The 5,879-nt window shown below is 36.5% G+C and overlaps 1 long non-coding RNA gene across 1 annotated transcript; it reads left to right on the top strand.

Annotated features, from left to right (window-relative positions):
• The first annotated feature begins 470 nt into the window (after positions 1–470).
• Positions 471–3,271, top strand: LOC106475069. The gene is made up of 3 exons (XR_001291782.2): positions 471–580; positions 1,847–1,930; positions 2,397–3,271. It is a non-coding gene; the product is annotated as an uncharacterized LOC106475069 (long non-coding RNA).
• Positions 3,272–5,879: the final 2,608 nt, after the last annotated feature.

Below are 5,879 nucleotides of genomic sequence, written 5' to 3'. Positions count from 1 at the left end.
ACATTTAAGTTTGACCTAAAGAATAGTATAGTATGATTTGGCCCTCTTTCTAAAAAAAAACTTCAAATTTTGTTTTTGGTAGTCCGGTACATCACTGAAAAAGTAGCCTCGGAAAGGTGCTTTTTCGTTTTATACATATTTGTGAGGAGAACCCCCGGTTTGAGTAGAATTCTGGGACACTTTCCTAAAAACATTTTGTGAAGATACTATTTTCATCTCCATGGGCAGCGGAACATATTTAGATTTGGAAGGGAGGGAGGGAGCCACCGACGATTGTTAACTGTGATCATTGAATTACAAACCAAAACAGCAACTTTCCATCTTAGTTATAGACAATTCTCTATTCGTCATTCAAAATTGGGGCCATATGCCCCCCCCCCTCCCGGGTTCCACCGCTTATTTTTACCTCCATAAAGACATGTAACGAACAAGTTATGTGTTAAAAACGTGACATGGAAGTTTCTGTGTTTTCTGCTAGGTTCGTCCAAACCTCGGAAGCGCTTTGTTCAACTTGGCGCTGCTTCTGTCAGAAGAAAGTAGACCATTGGAAGCCTTTGTATACCTCAAAAGGCTACTAAAGGTACACACTTAAGACTATACAATGCGTGTTACTTAACACACATTCTAATTAACAAGTTATATATATAAATGTATTTCATCCTTCAGTAATAAGTTTAACTACAAACTATAATGCATCAAATATCTATCTTAGACACCTTTAAAATAATCACAGCTTATAAATGACTTTCTTCATTGGTTTATAGCATCAGTACATTACTTGTAACAAAATATGAGGCTTAATTACTTCAAATTAAAGATGGTGATAATTAGAGAGATTATTAGAAATAAGTAACCAGAATTTTGTTGAAAAAAACATCATTACTTAGTTATAATTACGCAATTTATGAAGTTTGTCAAGTAATATAATAAAGAAGTAAATGGATTTATATTTACTGCTGTTTTTACTATTTTTATTATTATTACTTTTTAGATTAACTTCCGATCAGAGCAAACTATCTATTTAGATCAAAACTGTAAATCAACCCATTGATGAGTAGATATAACTGAATATACTTTTCTTACGTTCTCACTTATAAAGATTACAATGAATTGTTTCATCAGTTGAGTACCCTCGCTATTAACGACATTTTCGGCCATAAACCCAATAATATCTCACGAGTTTTGGTCATCTTAGGAGATTTAGGTTATTTCTAAATCCATATACTAACCTAACAGTGCAAAATGATATCTATAATAAAATATATAAGATTGTAAAACTAGATATATATTGAATATTCTAACTTCAAATGAAAGTTCGGTTTATATTTTTGTAAAATAATATTGGGATTTCTCATATGTTGTTTAAAGAAACAACCCTTAGTAGATCATTTATTTACAGTATGCAAGTCGTAGTTACTGGTACGATATTCTATCTCATTATACAAAATAATAACTATTTGCACAAACTCCTTAAATACATATTTGATAGAAGTACATTTCAAGACGTTTCGTAAGAGGACGTGTAGCGATACAATACGAGGAGTTATTGTAAAAATTCCAATGAAGCCATGAAAAACAAAAGCCCGAGTATCAGAACTGTTCCGAAGACTTGCAAGTTATTTACCTTGTGTAGAAAGTCAAATAACTATAAATTTATGAACTTGTTGCTGGTGATATAAATGATTTTAACATCATATTTACTCATTATATCATCGTAACTATGGTTATTACTCTTTTCCAAGGGAATTATAATACTGTGAGATAATTTTAACTTCTGTTTTCTACCACGTAAGCTCTCTCACTCATTCTCTCAGTAAATATATATTGTTTTCCTCACATCTGACAGAGCCAACCAGATCACGTTAAGGGATTGATCCTTATGGGAGACATCTACATCAGCCACTTTCGAGACCTTGAAGCTGCAGAGGAGGTACTTTAAACTTTCTTAATCATCGGATCAATATAAACCTAAACTGTGGCTCAAGATTTATTTTCTTTCGTAGTCGCCATGGAAACCTGATAGAGTTGTTTCTTTTTCTTATCCATCTTCTTTGTTACGCCTCTACGAGGAGATTAGCCTCATATCTATTTGTTTTTTGTTGTGTTTTTTTATTTTTTGTAATAAAAAGTACTAAATAAACCGGCGAGAAAATTAACTTCTAGCTATCAGAACATGCAACAACCTTTTTTTTTTTTCTCTCACAAAAATTTTAACTTTATTTTGTTTGGTTAACAACCTGATCTCGCCTTTAGGTGACAAGCGCCATCTTTGAAAAGATTTTGATTTAGATAAACATCTCTTTCCGCTGATACTTCTTTGTTTAGTATAACGTATGACTTGTTTTATTTTTATCGTTCTACCAGTCATCTTCTCTCCTGTCTTTCTGTATTTGCAGTGCTACATTAAAATTCTCCAATATGATCCCGACAATATTCAAGGCTTACACAACCTTTGTGTGGTATACTACCAACGTCAGCAACTGGTAGAAGCCGAGGCTTGTTTTCAAAAGGCCCTCACACAAAGTCCAAACACGGAGTATATTCGTCAACACCTAGAGGTAACCAGACGTCAGCTCCAGCAGGTGGCGGCACAGGTTAAAGAAAATGATCCTTTAGACAACATGAACGTACCCCGCGATCCAGCTGTTCTTCAACAAATCTCTTCGTCACCAACGATCAGGTGATTGCAAGTTTAAAAAAAAATGTCCTCAGACCATTGTCCAAAAACACGTTAAAGTGTTAGAAGCATCTATTGTCGATACATGCATTGGTTCTTGGAGAGATGAGATGGTCACGTTTACTCCTCATCTTATCTCGTAATCGTTACCTTTGAATGGCATTAATCAAGTGCTAGAGCTAATAAACCTACGAACACTGTTTTCCACCATCTTTCAAGTGCTAGGCCTAAGAAGACTATGAATACACTCGTTGCAGGCCTATTGTATTCAAAACCCAAATAATGGGACAGAAAAGTATTTAGTAATGTGCCAATGTTATATGTTTAATACAAGCTTTTAAGCTTTGCATATTTGTAATGTTATTATTGGATAACTTGTCATAAAGTATTGCTCAGTGTTGGAAATGGCCTTGTTATGTGAACAGGCCATGTTTCTGTAAAACAAAGATATTTCCATCAGACGATTAGGAACTGTGATACTCTTTTTTTTTCTTCTTTTTTACTCTCTGTCGGAGACATGTTATTAATGAATGAGTTTTTATGTCAATCTATTCGCATAGTTATAATTTTTATTAAATATATTTAATACCTGTACATCACGACTTTAATGCGAGCTAAAATTTAATTTAATACATTAATTGTGTAAAACTTCTCTTTTACTTTGCTAAATTTAGGGGAAAGCATAAAAACCTGGAAAATTGCGATATGACCTGAAAATGAGTCAAATTTTTAAAGGCATAAATCTACTTAATTAGCACAATTCCGGTGAATTAACGACGAACCCTAAAATGGTAAAAATATGTTTTTAGTTTATCATAAAACAGCAGAGACATGTCGTAAAATTGGCGTTTCTGGCCATTTAGAAATTGGTAAAAACTGTAACGCCAGAAAGTTCCAGATTATCAGAAAAAATACACACATGCACACAGTTCATTGTGTTACAACAAATGGCTGATGAGGTATTCACATTTTATGAACGTGCGTAACATTCAAAATGCACAAAACGGCTCTCAACCTACTTGTAAAATTGATTTTTTTTATTTTTTACAATTATATGGCCAGGCGGTTATGGTGCTCGACTCGCAATCTGTGGGTCGCGGGTTCGAATCCCCGTCACACCAAATATGCTCGCCCTTTCAGCCGTGTGACGGTCAATTCCACTATTCGTTGGTAAAAGAGTAGCCCAAGAGATGAGTGGTGACACCCTCCCTTTTGTTTTTCACTGCTAAATTAGGGACGGCTGGGGCAGATAGCCCTCGTCTAGCTTTGCGCGAAATCCATAACAAACAAACAATTTACAATTATTATCAGGCTAATTACACCCGTGTGTGAATCTCTGAGCGACATGCTACCACAACACGAGTAGGGTGGATAGTCACCAGCGTTACCAAGTCTGATTCTATATAATAAGCGGAATAGGGTTTGCTTAAGTCTCTATGTTTATGAGAATCGTGGGTTGGTATTATCCTGAGGTTTCCTGTTTGGACTTTTGTTTTTGTAATAACTGACTTCAACACACACACAGTAAACTGGCTGTAGGAGTGGTTTCGGTAATAGAATGGGTCAGTGAATAGCCTACACATCAGTAACAGCTTTAGAATCATCCTATCACCACTGTTGTTCAATTAAAAACGCGCTCACAATCGTAACTTTTCTGGCACACCCACTTGAATCATTCTATGTTTCAATTAAGCAGCACAAATCGGTACTTTAAGGATAAGCCATATAGTAGCAGTTTTGAAAGTCAGTCCCCCCCCCCCCCCCTCCCACATCAAATTCCTCGGCACTCTTGGATTTTCTTATCCCAGCCATGGCGTAAGATTTATAGATCTCAACCACTGTTCATAGGGCGTTTATCGAAATACGCTTTGTCCAATGCTGTCGTCTCGCTTCTTTTCATCACTGTCGTCATCAGCCTTGGTCTTCTCTCTGCTTTTTTGGACTCCCGGACATCTGCCAAATCTCCACACCAACCAATTAGCAGATATGAATTAACTCCGAAATTTTAACCCCACGATCTTAGCAAAATTTTCTTTCTCGCGAGCGGGGCGAAGGGGGATATTAATATCCCTGAACGCTCCAGTTTAGGAAAGTTCATCTTTCCTTCAAAAACTAAATACCTGCCACGGTTTTCTCGTGTTTTTTGTGTGCGTTTTTTTCAGTACTGCTTGTTGTTCTTGCGAGACTTAGCAACACTGAATTAGTCACTGCAATCCAGCTGTTAGAAAGCGACAGTTTAATACATCAAAGCTAACAAAACGTCTTATCTTTCTTGATATCTTGATGAATAGAAATACTTCAAATACAGTTTGATTTCTAGTTTGATCTTCGAATTACCTACTTTGCTAACCATAAGGTCCACGTGTTGCATCATAATAAATAATGTTTTGTTTTGCATATTGTAACACTTAGAACTGACAAAATAAAAATAAAAAGTAGATAAACTCACTTAGTTCTAGTTGAGGTGTATAGAGGGCCCCAGCTGTCATTCGCTATATTGATAATATTTTTGTTTACATTTGTTTATGTGACTCGTAAGTTAGTAGGAACTCTATCACTAAGAAAATCATAGACCCACAAGTTATTCGATGCATGAACGTGTCATTAAAAACGTGTTTAAAAGGCCGATAGCGGGTCTAGACCCCCTTCAGTAACACTATAAGGTTTAACCATTATTTTGAATAATATTAGTGCGTAGCTTGTGCGACAACTTTTTCTCTCTCAAACCAAAATTTCATCTTCAGCTCCCTCACTTAAGCTTGTTCCGTTGGTTTAGGTTTCCATTCTCAATAGTACGAGCTTAAGTTATAGAAAACATTTATACGAACAAGATTTTTTATGTGAAGTGGGAAAATGAACTTGCAATGAGATAGAATCTGAAACATGTAATATATCAGCCGTGATCCAACTTCAATTCATGGTATGTTAGAAATTATGTCCCGGTGAGACAACGGTAAGTTTACTGTCTTATAACGCTAAAATTCAGAGCTCGATTCCCCGCGGTAGAGTGGCCCGGCATGGCCAGGTGGTTAGAGAGCTCGACTCGCAATCTGCGTGTCGCGGGTTCGAATCCCCGTCCCACCAAACATGCTCGCCCTTTCAGCCGTGGGGGCGTTATAACGTGACGGGTCAATCCCACTATTCGTTGGTAAAAGAGTAGCCCAAATATTGGCGGTGGGTGGTGATGCCTAGCTGCCTTCCC

This window comes from Limulus polyphemus, unplaced genomic scaffold, assembly GCF_000517525.1.
Source record: "Limulus polyphemus unplaced genomic scaffold, Limulus_polyphemus-2.1.2 Scaffold8045, whole genome shotgun sequence".
NCBI classification, from domain to species: domain Eukaryota; kingdom Metazoa; phylum Arthropoda; class Merostomata; order Xiphosura; family Limulidae; genus Limulus; species Limulus polyphemus.
Note: the sequence above shows the minus strand (reverse complement) of the source record. Positions and strands in the feature narration are given on the sequence as shown.